This window comes from Ailuropoda melanoleuca, chromosome 3 (assembly GCF_002007445.2).
Source record: "Ailuropoda melanoleuca isolate Jingjing chromosome 3, ASM200744v2, whole genome shotgun sequence".
In the NCBI taxonomy this organism is placed as follows: Eukaryota; Metazoa; Chordata; class Mammalia; order Carnivora; family Ursidae; genus Ailuropoda; species Ailuropoda melanoleuca.
The window spans coordinates 30,306,430-30,321,415 of NC_048220.1; the positions used below are offsets into that span (position 1 = coordinate 30,306,430).

Here is a 14,986-nt window from a genome sequence, read left to right on the forward strand (position 1 = left end):
CCTTCTGCAGGGAGGGGTCCAGAGAAGCACATCCCCTGGGCATCCCCTGGGACAGAGAACTAGAAGCACAAACATTACTTAACTCTAATAATGTGTGAGCCGCAGCTCTCCTGAAAGGGACTTGAAAAGTACAGAAAAAGTTGATTTCACCAAATTTTATTAACTGGAAACTCCACGAACTGCCATGTCCACATATTGAAGGGCACTCATAATATGCTTTAAAAGGTAATAATCTTCCTGAGGATCTGCACATTGCCAAAGGGCCTTCTGAAGCACAGAGAGGTCAAAATATTTCAATCATCTTCTCAATATTGAGGAAATATTAGGCTACAACCAGTGTGCGCGTTAACTTTCCAGCATATGGAATGATAGATTTTAAAGTTAAAGAGCACTCTATTAGGAAATTAAGCCCGTTAAATAGCAGACCAAAAATTCTGAGGACAGAGATGCAGCTCAGAGTCTCACCCGGGCTGTACCCCTAATTAAAGCCCTTGCCGTGACTAAAAACAGAGGTCCCTAGCTCAGGGTCATGCCCTTGAACCTGCCCACATGGTCTGGTTGGCCCTTCTGGGCAGCTTAGCTCCTCAGGGCTCTCTGGTCCCTCCTTCCTATAGGAGAGGAATGAGACTCCACTATCCGCATCTTCCCTGCAAGCCGGCAGCCGTATTGTGACGATCCAGTGGGCCCAAGTGTGTGAAAGCACCTTGAAAACAGGTAGTGCACCTGTAAGTCACTATTTTAGTTTTGTTTGTCCATGACATCCAGTTGTGAAATGCTATTAAAAACAAAACAAGGGGCGCCTGGGTGGCATAGCGGTTAAGCGTCTGCCTTCGGCTCAGGGCGTGATCCCGGCGTTATGGGTTCCAGCCCCACATCAGGCTCCTCTGCTGTGAGCCTGCTTCTTCCTCTCCCACTCCCCCTGCTTGTGTTCCCTCTCTCACTAGCTGTCTCTATCTCTGTCAAATAAATAAAAAAAATATTAAAAACAAAACAAAACAAAACAAAACTCTACATAGCTTTTAGGTAAATATAATCCCTAGCTATCGACGTAAACTAATTTCCTTACCGCAGATCTGGTATTTGGCAATGTTACTGTCCAAACACTGGGAAATAATGAATCCTCGTTTCCTTAAAGTATTTACTAAAATAAAATTCCCCTCAATATTGAATTTTCGAAAATGTCACCTTAACATCTCCCAAATTTCACATTTACTTCAACTTTCACGTCAGGCATCTTGATTTATCTTTTAAATAATATGCATTTGGATGTTTTGACTCAGGGGACGTGATCATGTTAATGCTTTCTGGCTTGTTATTCAGCATGGGAAGGGACTTGGGGGTTGCCTCGCCTGAAAGTCTGGCTTCGGACTAGCCCTCCAGCTGTGGGCCAGGAACCAGTCCATGCAAATAATAGCTGGTGGGGCTGCTCTTTAAGCATCTCCTAGATGCCAGATCCTCTACGGACCACGTAACAGAACCCGTCTCTTCCCTCAGAGCTCTTGGATCACTTGTAAAGCCATCTCTGCGATGGTTACAACCTGTATGTGGGCCTCCTGGCACTGCAGAGGGTGGGCCTGGGAAGAGAAGAACATGACAGATTTGCAGGACCCATTGAGACCCTAGGAGAAGCCTAGTAGGTTTATCCACGGAGGTGTGGCTGTCGCCAGACTCATCCGCACCTAAAATGTGGCTGGTTCCGGAGGTGAGATTTTTCCTTCCGCATCCTAAGAGACTGACTCACAGTGGAGCACTGGAGCGGTTGCTGTTAGAGAAAGTGGCTCCAAACCTCTCCTAAGAGCCATAGCAGGTGATAAAGGTACCATGTGGCATTACTGTGCCTTTACTTACTCTGTGCTCGGTGTGTATGACACTCAGACGTCACTGGTTAGTTTCACCAGCGTGATAGCAGAACCAGAGCATGACAGAATCAGCAGAACTCAGAATGCCCCCCAGTAAATATTCTTTGTCTGCAAGTGTAACATACAAGCGGTGGCTTCTTGTGCCTTGACACTTGAGGCTGCTAGTCAGTGTTTGCTTTAAAACTTCCCCCTTCGTTTGTCCCGTTTGCATAAATGATGCAGTTATTTGAACATACACCAGACGCACTGCATTTTCTTTCTAATTTCATTTGACCTTGTTGGGACACGACAAATCCTAATCAGCTGACAGGAGAAATCAGATGCTGCATTATACTCTGTCCCCTAGCAAAGTATTTCCTTCTGTTTATGCCAAATCATGCAATTAAATGAAGGGCATGCTGGCCTCATGGTGAACCAACTGCCAGGATGTCGGGAAGCGATTTGACAAACAGGGCAGAGAGAAACGCAGCAGACATTCACAGGAAATTGTATTAGTTGCCCAAGGAGACCCGAAAGCCACAGACATCACCAGAGCTGCAGGACAGAAACAGGCCCCGGTGGTGCTCAAGTGGGCAATAGCCTGATCCCATCGTAATCCAAAAACAGGAGTTCACCCCATGGTCGGCCTGCCTCTCCGGTGACCTCAGGGGCCAGTGCTTGGAAAGGACTCTAACCCACGTGGTGTGGGCTTCCTCTCTCTGATATTGATCGCCCCTTCCCTATTCTATGTTTTCCTCTATCTCAATTTTTCAGTATTTATTTAAAAATATTTTACCTTTAAATAAAAGTAATGCTTCACACAGTGACAAAAATGCATGACATATGGAAGGCTATGCAATGGCCCTCACTAATCTCCTCTCCCCAGAGATGACTACTATTAACTTTTTTTCCTGGAATCTTTGGGGAAAACTGGCTTCATCCATCTGAATGTGTATATGCTCAAAAACAATGTACTAGGCACAGTGTTTGCACTGTTGTTTATTTTCCCCTTAATAATAATCTTATTAATAATAATCTTCCCTTAATAATCTTTGCTCATTGGTCTAGTCCATCCAAGCACAAGTATTCCTGGGTTATTGGAATATGCTCCTAACTGATTTTCCCGCTTCTACTCTAACACTCTAGAGTTCATTTCAGAAGGATCCTGCTGAAAGGTAAATCAGATCATGTCCCTATTTGTTCAGAACTGTCCATTGCCTTTGTCTTGTTCTAAGAACAAAAGCTAATAAGCTTGCTACTACCACCTGCTTCCCTAAGTCCACCCTGCTATGAACTCCTTGCTCACTGCGTTCCAGTCGTACTACTCGTCTAGGCCAAACGTAGTCTGCCTCAGGACCTTTGCATCTGCTATTCCCTCTACCTAGAGTGTACACATTTATTTTCTGCCCCTCTTTGCACTGCCAGCTATAGCTCATCATTCTTACCTCATTTCAGATTGCGTCTTCTCTGACTACTGGCTCTAAATCAGCCCCCATCACTGTCCTTCATATCCCCCTGCTTTATTTTCCTTCACAGACTATACTGCCATTGGAACATTATCATATTCAGTTACTTGTTTACTTGTTTGTGTCCTGTCTCCCCTACCACACACACTGGAATGTCAACTCCACGAGGAAAGCAGGGATTTCCTCGGTCTTTTCACCATTACTTCCCTAGATGTCTCTAGACCAGTGGTTCTCAAACGTGGATGTGAATCAGAATCACCTGGAGGGTTTATTAAGACACAGATTGCTGGGCCCCAACTCCAAAGTTTCTAATTCAGGAGGTCTGGGATGGGTCTGGAAATCTGCACATCTAACAAATATCCAGGTGATAGTGAAATTGCTGATCTGGGGGCCACACTTTGAGAACCCCAGTCTAGACCATGCCTGGCACACAGGGGGTGTTGCATATATATTTAGTACGTGAATATATGAATCTACACACACACACACACACACACACACACACACACAGAATGGTCTGCCACCTTCTTTGTCATGGCGGTTTCATTTCCACTTAATCATTTATTTATATTTAGGACCATAAGCCTCCTCAAATTCTTTGTGACAAGAGGGCCCCAAAATGATTTAGCTCTGCTGATTTGTCATCAGAGGAATAAAAACGTAAAGTTTTCTAAGCCCAGGGAGAGCCCACGAGAGTCACCTCTTGTCCTCTGCCTCAGTAAACCGTCAAACCAAAAGGTGGTGCAACTCTCGCTAGACACGTGACAGAGAAGTAATCTCTCAGGCCTCCCCTGTAATTGTTTAATTGTCCTCTTCGCTTGGATTCGGCTTCGTGCCCTGGGACGTACACGCGTAGTCTACCTGGACCCCAGGTTATGAAATGTAGAGAGTTCAGTGGTTTTTCTTTGAGTCGCAAAACTCCTGAGAATGTGATCTGTAACCCCCCCAAATGAACACACACACACACACACACTTTTTTTTTTATATGTAATTCCTGGAAGTTACAAGGTATCCCAAGTCCATCATAACCCCAAATTTAAAACTCCCAATTTAATAACTGGCTATCTATTTGGCAAAACAAACAAAAACAACCTGGATCCTCAGTTGAGTATTTAAATGTAAGAAGACAAACCTTAGAGGAAAACATTAGTTAAGTTCTGCAAGATTTATAATCTTAGAACGGAGAATGCTTTTTGAAGCCTGACTTGAAACCCAGAAATGAAGACAGAATAGTGACATCGAATCCATAAAATTGTAAATAATCTACACAGGAAGGAGGGGGTCAGAACTCCTCCTCATGTAGTCTCTGTGGAGAAATCAAAGGATCCCGTCTTTTCCATCTATGTTCCTGCCCCTTGGATAGTCGGGGTGACCTGTGGTCGGGCTCTGCGGGAGATGACCTGAGCTTATCAGAGCCCATGGGTGAGACCACATCCTTCACTGAAGCCCTGTCACTGGGTTCATTATTTCATTTGCCATGGCTTGGGTTTTGAAACAAGCTTGAGATAGAATTCACATGCCATACAGTTCACCCATTTAAAGTAAACAGTTAAGTGGTTTCAGTGTATTCATATGGTTGTGCAACCATCACCACTAATTTTAGAACATTTTTGTCATCCTGTAAAAGCAACCCCATACACAGTAGCAATCACTCCCATTCCCCCTTCCTGCCAGGCCTAGGCAGCCACTTATCTGCTTTCTATCTCTAGAGAATTGCCTGTTTGGGCCATTTCATAGAAATGGAGTCCTACAGTATGGGCGTTTTCCCCTTGAAAAGCATAATGTCTTCGAGGTTCATCGGTGTTCTAGCATGCCTCGGAAGTTCGTTCCTAGTTCTTGCTGAGTAGTACTTCATTGTAGGGTCATGCCACATTTTACGTAGCCATTCCTCAGCTCATGGCCATGGGGCTTGTTTCTCTGTGCAGGCTATAACGAATAATGCTGCTGTGGCTATTTGTGTAGAGATGTGTGTAGTTTTTGTTGAACGTATAGTTTCATTTCTGTTGGGTCTAACAGTGGTTCTCTTAAAGACTTAGCTAAAGAATTTTACTTAGCCTATGTGTAATTCTTTTGTCTTTAACGGTTTTCTACAATGAACTTGAGAAATGAGCAGGCTTGGACCCTGAGGCCTCAGAGCTCTGCTAGCCCCAGTCCAGCCCCCTCTCGGCCTCTGTGTAGTCTGGGACCTAACGCAGTCTCGCTGTGCCTCAGTTGTGAGAGCGCTCGCTCTCCGACCCTCCCATGGGATGTTGTGAGTATTAATGACATCAGCCCAGGAGGCTCTGCTCTTGAGAAGATGCTAACCCATATGAATAGGTCAGTGTGCATCAAGGAAACCACATACCCTCAAAGCAAGTGCTCCAGTGACCCCACAGGTGACAGCATCAGACAAGAGGCCAGCGGCTGGATGCTCGAGGCACAGGCAGTACAAAAAATACTCACCATTTTCTCAAGATTTTGGTTTCCTTTGAGATCAGAATTTGGTTGCTTTCCAGATCCTGCAAGCTACCTCTGAAGGTGGAAATGTCAGGGCCACCTACCTAATGATGGGTGGCCAGAAGGGCAAGCTTAAATTCTAAAGCCCACTTTCCAGCTAACATTTCCTGAAATTTAATAGAAAAAGTACCTCACTCTCTGCAGAGCCCCAGAGGTATCTTATTTAAGGAAATCCATGTGCCCCTGACTTTCTTTTTGGCTTTGGGGTAGGTGAGTGTCTCCTCAGCCCTGGGTACAGTCTAAGAAGGACCCCCTTATAGAGGCACTGGGAGCCCCACTGGCAGAGGATAGGTCCAAAATATCCAAACTGACTCATGCCCTTTGGCCAGTCACTGGTGTTCCTTGGTCTTTAAAATCAGGCAGCCAGAAGCTCCCCTGATAAGCATGTCAGTGACAAGTTTAATAGGAAATGAGATGGCAGGCGTGCATGGGTTCCAACTCCCATGTCACTGCTTACTAGCTGTATGATATGGGACAAGTGACTCAGGTCTCTGAGACGTGGTTTCCCCATATGTTAAATGGGGATAATGGCAGTACTTGTCTTGTAGGGTCGTGGTGAGGTTACCCGAGATAATGCTTATGAGGGCAGCACAGAGTTCAAGCTCAATCTATGTCTGCTATAGTTATCATATTACTTTTAAGATAAAAATATAGGACTTCAGGTCACCAAGTCATCCTCTCTCAGGTATTCAGGGAGGCTGGATTTCTATCGATCACTTAATTGGGCACCTGCTATGTATCAGACACCACAGAGAGAGCTAGGGATGTAATCTAATTCCCCCCGGAAAGGTAAGATACAAGCTGGGAGAGAAAGTAAGATACAGTAAACCATACTAGTGACCATCATTGCTGTCTAGATTCAGGGTAGGAGAGAGCAGAAAGGCTGGACAGGCCCAGGATGGCCTCAGAGGGGAGGCAGCACTGTGGCTGGCCCTTGAAAGGCAAGATGGGTTCACATCAGTGGAGCAGAGGGGGACACAAGTGGGCCGGGGTGGGTGAGGGGGAAGGGGAGATCCGTGTGTGCACAGGCAGGTTGGGGGCCTGGGTGGGTCTCGGCGTGGTGAGTTGTCCAGGGACTGAGCCAGAGACAAGCCTTCTGATGGCTTTTCCACAGGCTGGGGTCTCTAGGAATGAGATGCATGGGGTCTTTTAGTCACTTCAAATAATTATCCTTATTATGAGACTCTCTGTCACTAATTTGTGTGCACTGTAAGAGGGGGGCAGGAGTTATGCTGGAGGAGCTTGAACTCTTAATCCAGACCATCACAGAAAGACCAACATGGAGTGGCCAGCATTGACCGTGGCTGTCCTGTATCCAGGCCCCTCTCCTAGGACCAGCACCCTGATTATCTCTGGGGACCCAGCCCTTTGTTGCTTTCAGTCCATGTGGTTTTGGGTGGGGATGACTACACCCCCATGGCAGGGATGGGCACAGGGCCCGCACTGGTTCAGTGAGATGTGACTCTAGACTCTCGGGAATGGGAAGCACCTGTTCTTTTAGGGTGGCCGTACCAGGAGGGCATCAGCCTGGAGCCTCTGGTGGCCATCTCACCACTGCCATCGGGACAGAATGACCCAGGGCTGCAGAGCCAAGAAATGGAGAGAGGTGGAGTCAGGATGCCATCATCTGGGCCCCTAGATCCCACCATGCCAAAGCCTTTTTACTTATAGGAGGAAACGCATTTCCTTGTTTTGGCCCAAGTCTCTTCAAACTGGGTTTCAGTCTATTGTCACTAAAAGCATCCTGATTCATTGGAGTAGTTATCCTTGCTCCCACCCGCATTTTGTTGACTTTGTAGCATAGATATCTGTGGTCCATAGTCAAGGGGGGGATCTGTAATGGGATTAGCGTTAGGCATGTGAGAGTGGTAGTGATCTGCACACATCCCCAAACGGGCATAGGTGCCTGTCATGTGCTTGGGAGGGGAAACCAAGACTGTGCGAAATTTGTCTTCTTTTTCCTGTGACTGCTACAGAACAACTCTCCCCAAACCCTCCATGTCATTCCTCTTGTTCTCAACCAAAGAAATGAGTTCTTGGATCTGTTAAGTATATTTTGCAAGGTTGTAAAAAGTCAGGACGAGGTGTGGAAGGGCTGAGGGGAGAGGAAGCTCTGCACATCCCATGTGTGTTTTTTCCCTTTTGCCCAATAATAAGGAATGAGCTGACGTCCTTTATTTCCTATTTCATGAAGGGCTTTTTAAAACTAAGCATTAACTCTAGTATAATGGCATTTGTCTAATGATTTCTTGGAAAACATCTTCTTGGATCTCAGCAAAGATAATTCACTTGGTGGAAATCATTTCCTGCTTCCCCGCTAAGAACTAGTCCTAGCCAGTTCTTTCTGGGAGCAAATTGGCCTTAAATGAGAGAACAGAGTACAGGTCTTTGAAGCTAGCATCCATCATGGAGACTCCAGCCTGTGATGGTCCCAGATCAGGGAGGAGAAGAGGCAGAAGCAGGGCAGGGGAGAGCGTTTGTGCTGGACAGGAGCATGAAGCCAAGCATAACATCTGCAGTAATGAGCCCCTCGGAGGAAGGGATGCACTCACCTCTTTGCTTTGGCTCTGAGGCACTTTCTTTCCGGGGTGACGCAGCTGCAGCAGCCTACAGTGTCCACACCGAACTAGCAGGAGCGCTGCAGGCAGGCCGCTGCGGGAGGAAGGGAGTTCCCATTCTCCATCAGAAGGGAGTGTCCTTCACCAAAAGGAGGCGATGCCCTCATTCCCCTGGAGTTGAGGCTGTTGGTTCCGCTCACTCGTCCTCTCTTTCCTGCTCCCTCTCTGGTGTGAATGGAGCTCAAGGGAGTCCTAAGAGAAGGGCTGATTGGAAAGCACACACCGCACCCGCCCTGATACAGGTTGTTTTCCTAGCCCCAGAGAACCCGAAGAGGGACGCAGCCGGGTGTGCTGGGAGACCTCCCTCTCCGGGCTCCCACCAGTGCGGCTGATGCTGGTGTACCCGCAGAAAGCCCAAGGACAAGCACTTGCGTATTTATTTCTCCCCTCTCATGTGATCTTATTTTTGGACTGGCCACAAAAGCTATTTGGGGGCTGGACAGCTGCCAGGTGAAAGGACCGATATCTTATCCAAGTTGTCTCCATGCCTCTCTCTGAACTGGTCCCTGTTACCTTGCCCTGTATAAGGCAGAACTCTGGGGGTCTTGCTCTGAACCTGACTTTTCATATATCCCAGCAATGAGTCCCAATTACTAATTTTAGGTCAACTCCTTTACCCCCACACTTTGAGGTTTCACAGAGGATAAATATAATGAGCAATGCCATTACTTTTCTGTCTGAGGCTTCGTGGACTTGTCATACAGTCAACATAGATATGGCCGTCACATACACACTAAGTTAGACATAGAGACCCTCTTATCAGTACCGGGGTGGGACCTTCAAGCCTGGGAGGCGGTCAGGAGCAAAGTGCAGGAACAGAGCAAGCCTGTAACATTGAAGCACCCTGATTCCCAGCTCCTCCAATCCAGCTGTTTCTGCTTCTAACTCCTAGGCTTATAAAACTTAAAACCTTTTAATGGCTTGGTTTTTCACCTCTAATTTTTCCTCTTCAGACATGAATGGAAAGTTTTGAAACACTCATGCCTGACAAATGCTGTATCATCATCTTCACAATCATCACTGGTCCTTATTAAGCTCTTGCCAAATGCCATTCATGTGCCGAGCCCTCTCCCTGCACTGGCTCATTTCTCCTCACGGCAGCCCTCCGTGGAAGGAAATGTGGTTCCAATGGGATGGCCTGAGAGGAGAGGCTGGGAAAGGTGGGCTTGCCGAGGAGAGATCCGAGCCCTCATCTGTCTAATTCCAGAGCAGGAGCGTTTGGCCACTTTGCTTACTGTCTGCTGAAGCTATAAATTACTGAGATTTCACTATTGTTTTCATTTCCTAAGAGGAAAATAAAAAATCCTCACAGTTGATTCAGGCATGACTTCCCTCCTCAATTTCTTTCCTAAACCCAGTTCTTGAAGCAGAGAGAGAAAGAGGTTTTCATCTGTTTACAGTCCCAGGCCCTGATTGTAGATACACGGTGGAGGGTTTCTAGCCTCCATTCTCCTGGGAGCCGGTCTCCTATGAATAATTCAGGGTGTGGAACACATGCACACAGGAGCGGACTGGGCTGGGCCACCCCCACCCGGGCTCCCCACTGCATCTAGTCGGAATTGGCCTTTTCTCTCCGCTGCCCTGAGGGAGAGTGCCAGAGATGAAGTCCATCAGCTTGTCCAACACTGCCCCCTTCAGGCCACTCTTCTTCATTCCTCCCAGGATGGTGGTCAAAACTTTACGAGGGGGTCACCAAGGATTATTTTTAGAGAATTAGCTTCCAGATGCTCAGTTTCTCTAGGCACTCTTGCCTAAAACTGATTTGCCTGAGAAAGTGTCTGTGTTGGTAATAATCCTTCCCTTTCTGGGAAGCATACCCCTCACTCCACAAATCTTACTAAGGGGCAGTTGCTCCAAATATAAAACTCTCCAGGTCCAGGTTCCCCAAACTGGAAACTTCCTTTACTAATTTAATTCAGTTTCCTTTCATGATTAATTAAGGCATTTTTTTGTATTTAACAAAACGCGTTTCTTCTATTCCTTGATTTTGAAGGAAAGCACTGTGAAGGCAAATCATAGGGAATATTAGAAATAATAACAGATTAATAGGTATTATTTAAAGAATGATGTCAAGCTTAATTTTTCACTTCCAATATTTACATTATGCTGGAAATTATTATCCTGAAGCCAAATGAACCTCATATGAACATGTAACATATCAACTTTAAAATGTAGTTATAGGGAATGTCGGTTTTCAGAATTGTTTCAGAATTGTTTCAGAAGGCACAGGAACACAAATGGTCGAAGGTTGTTGTACTCTGAGCTGGCCATGGCTGAATGATAACAAACTGTTGTCTGTCCGTCCAACAGAATTGAGCACCTACTATACGTCAGGCATTATTTCCGGCACTAGATAGAAGCATGACGAGCAAAAACTGACATGTTACATTCCAGATTCTTACACATGTCTACCTCTAGCGAGCTGAGTGAGGCAAACACCTTAATTTAATAATTACTCAAATAGCTCTAAAATTCAATTTTGTAAGAACTACTAAGGAGGGGCGTTTGGTGAGTAGAGAATGTAGAATGGGGACTGACAAAAATTAATCAGAATCGACCCATTTCATGAAGGCGATGTCAGGGAAGGTGGCCCTAGGGAAATGATGTCTGAACCAAGAACAACGAAGACTCTCTACGAAAGGACTCTGAGAACCCAGGAGGAAGGGCCCTGGTAGTATGGCAGGATCGGGGGAAGGAGGGTCAGCCTTTATAGAGTAGGTTGTTTTTAGAAAGGGCCTTTGCCGTTACACAAGTACAACCCATGTTATAAATCAGTGGTTCTCAACTGGGAGTGATTTATTTCCCAGGGGACATTTGGCAATTTCTGCAGACAGAGTTGGTTGCCGCAACTGGGGCAGTGCTAGTGGCATCTAGAGGGTAGAGACCAGGGGCACTGCTAAACATTCTACAATGTGTAGGACAGCCCCCACAACAAAATGTAGCCTCCAAAGTCAGGAGCACTGAGGCTGAGAAATTCTGTTAGGGATGAGGGCAGGGCAGGCCCCACACACATCTGCAACGGATGTGGGCTCATTTGTTCATTCATTCAACAAATATTGAGTGCGCGCTATGCTCAAGACCCTGTTCTGAGTATATTTGAGGCATATCATGTACCCCCTTAACCAAAATTGTCACCTCAAATGGCCAGACTGATTGTGTTCCTGTGACCCAGCCTAAAATTGTCACTTTTCAAATAGTGGCAAAATTGGTCTTACTGTCTGTAAAAAGAAGACAAAACAAGGTATGGACATTGTTAGCAAGATGGGCACTGAGGCATTGTTTGTAATAGTGGAAACAACCTAAATATCTGTCAGTAGGGGAATGCTTACGTAATTCTAACACAGCCATACAGTAGCATCCCCCCCCCCAAAAAAAGGGAAAGAAAGATGTCACAGAAAATAACCATGAAGATATTAGTAACTGGGAAAAAATTTTGGAATAGCAGGCAGAGTATGATTGATGTGACTTATGTTTTTAAATTGGTTTATGTGTGTGTTTGCATGTGCATGCAAGTACTAGAGAAATTGTCACCAAATTCTGATAATGGCTACCTGTGGGAAGTGGAAAAATAATCCTGGAATGTGTTCACTGAGATTAGCCCTCTACCTGATTTCCTCCTTTCACATCAATTAGATTCTCTCCGGTTTATTGTCTCCATTACTAGCAATATTCAACCAGTCACCAACTTGTGGAGATCCTTCAGCTTCCAGGACAGTATCCATTCCTTATTATTAAATCCAAAGCCCTTCCAAACTTGCCTCCAGCTAGTCTACTTAACACTCTTCTTGGGAGCTGCTCTCCCTTACCAGCCTTGTTCCCACCCCCACCTCCCTAGAGCTTCAGCCATAGTGGATTCCTGGGAATTCATCATGCCATACTCTTTCAAGGTAGGCTCACCTATGCGCCTGAAAAACAGTCCTCCATTTTTTATACCTGTATTAGTCAGGATGGACTAGGTTATACTGTGGTTATAATTAATCCCAAATGCCAGTAATTTAAAATAAAAAAGGTTTATTTCTCATTAATGAAAATCAACCTGTCCCTTTTCAGGTTGGTTGGGAAGGTCTGCTCCATATCATCCTTAATTAAGGACCCAGAGCTCAAGGAGGTCAAGGAACTCCAGACCACCACTTTCAGGAAGGAAAAAGGAATATGTTTACTAATACACTAGCACCTGGAAGCTATCTCTGTTCACATTTCCTTGACCAAAACAAGTCCTATGGCCACACCTAACATAAAATGAGGTGGAGAATTTCAAACCTATTATTTTCTTGGAAGGTCGAGAGTCATACATTTTTGAGGAACCCAAATTCTGTAATTATTGGGTGCAATATTCTATATATGTCCATTAAGTCTTTTGCTAATCATGTTCTAATAATCTGTATCCTGAGTCATTTATCTGCTCACTTCATCCTGTGGTTTTATCAATCTTAGCTTCTTATTTTTAAAAAAGATTTTATTTATTTATGTGAGAGAGAGAGGGAGGAGGGGGAGGGGTAGAGTGAGAGGGAGAGAGAGAATCTCAAGCAGACTCCTTGCTGAGCACAGAGCCTGACACAGGGCTTGGTCTCAGGACCCTGAGGTCATGATCTGCACTGAAATCAAGAATTGGACGCTTAATGGACTGAGCCACCCAAGCTCCCCTTGCCTTCGTATTTTTAAAGCTACATTATAAGATGTATACAAGTTTTATAAACACTCTGTCTTCCTTGTGAATTGAATTTTTTATTATGATGTATCTTGTTTTAGCTATAGTAATGTATTTTGCCTTAAAATATAATTTAATATTAATATATACTATTAATATTAATATAATTTTGATTAATACTTACATATTTTCCACCTTTTCAACATTCTTTTTTATTTTAAAAGATTTTATTTATTTGACAGAGAGAGACAGCCAGAGAGAGAGGGAACACAAGCAGGGGGAGTGGGAGAGGAAGATGCAGGCTCATAGCAGAGGAGCNACTGAGCCACCAGGTGCCCCTACCAGCTGTATTTTTTACAATATCCTGTGGTGAGCGAAGTTAGGGAAAGAAAATGAGGCTCTTCAAACAAAATCTTCTCCAAAATGAAGTTCGCCTTTTGAGGACTCCAGAGGATCGTGTCTGTGTTAAGCTCTGCTTGTAATTATGAAGTACACCTAGTCGCTCACTACGGCCGTGAGCAATCCTGGGCTGTCAGAGATGATTTTACATCCTGTGAGGGGAGAGCAACTAATGCAACAGGCAAACTTTGGTGGACACCAAAAGGCAGTGTTAGTACAGAAAAACAGCTGCCTTTAAGTAATTCTAACCAGACTCTGTGTAACACATGATACACCTTTAAAAACTGTAAAACTTCACCCCCAAACATACACAGCTTTGAAAATTTATGTCACAAATATTTTCTAATTAAAGATCATTTTCTGATGACAGAAATGTCCAAACAGTCACACTTTGATAATTCAAGGGGATCAGAAATGTGTACAAGGAAAGGTGTGTGTGTGTGTGTGTGTGTGTGTGTGTGTGTGTGTGTCCTTAGGAGTAAGAGAACAGATACAAGCAGACTTTCATCAGAGTCTCCCATTCTGCCCCCCATGCAGCCTCTGACTCTGATAAAGCGATGGCGTGGGAAGCCTGTAAAATGGGAGGATGAGCCCAGCAGAACACCGGCCCCCACATCTCCTTTCAGGAAATCACGTCCCTTGCAAGGTGGGCAAGTGACCACGAGGGAAATGTAACAGAGATCAACAAAGGCTTAGGCTTTCACTTTCCCCAGGCTGAAGAGGGAGATAGCTCCCAAGGGGAGGTAGGGGTACCGAATGGGTGACTCCGTTGCTCAGGGCACAGGGCCTTGAACCCTGCCCTCGAATTGCTCGAGAAATATACAACAGGTCTCTGGAGGGAAGGAATTCTGGCGTGTTGTCGGGAGAGGGCGCTCCTGAGCAAGAAGCGTTCCCTCCCCGCGCCAGGCTGCGCTCACCCTGCCCGAGGTCCTGGAACAGTGTGCGGTTCGTAGAGCATGCGGTCGCCGGCTGCTGTCCTTTCTGTCTGGCCAGTTGGGCTCTGCAAAGACCTGGCCAGGCAAGCGGGGCAGCGTGCGCTACGGCCCCCTCAGAGCAACCCCACCTCTCAAAATCCATGGACAGAACTGTGCCATGTTGACGATCAACTAGTAACTCCCTACAGCTTAACACTTCCCTGCAAGTAATCATTTTTCTCACAAATATCCTTCTCATCGTAATAGCAAAAAGCCCATCTGCCTTGTGTACTAACTATACTGTGCTATTGTATTTTTATTCTTGCAACAACTGATAGGCTCCATACACATTTCATTTAACAAAAAAATTGGATAATTGTAAACTTCTATAACTTCTCCCTCTCCCAAGCACCTTTTAAATCTTATGTTTAAGAACTCAAGCTTGAAGGCAAAAGGTGTTAATTATTTTCCATTATTTATTTATTTAAGAATATTTATGTATTTAAGAATAACTTGGGCTACAAAATCATATCCTGTATTAATTTGATATAGATTGTATTTGTTTCATTTTTTAAATAATAGCAACAATTAAAACTTCCATTATCCA

General features: G+C 45.1%; 1 protein-coding gene across 4 annotated transcripts in view; it reads right to left on the reverse strand.

Moving 5' to 3' along the window:
- Nucleotides 1-8,777, reverse strand: part of FGF1 (fibroblast growth factor 1) — a 94,056-nt gene extending 85,279 nt beyond the window's left edge. For 3 of the 4 annotated variants that reach the window (XR_004624050.1, XM_019795244.2, XM_019795250.2), the window contains exon 1: nucleotides 8,353-8,776. The gene's annotated coding sequence lies outside the window, so the exon portion shown is untranslated. Of the gene's footprint in view, nucleotides 1-8,352 lie in introns of all 4 variants that reach the window. The other variant, XM_019795265.2, reaches the window with a different exon arrangement.
- Nucleotides 8,778-14,986: the final 6,209 nt, after the last annotated feature.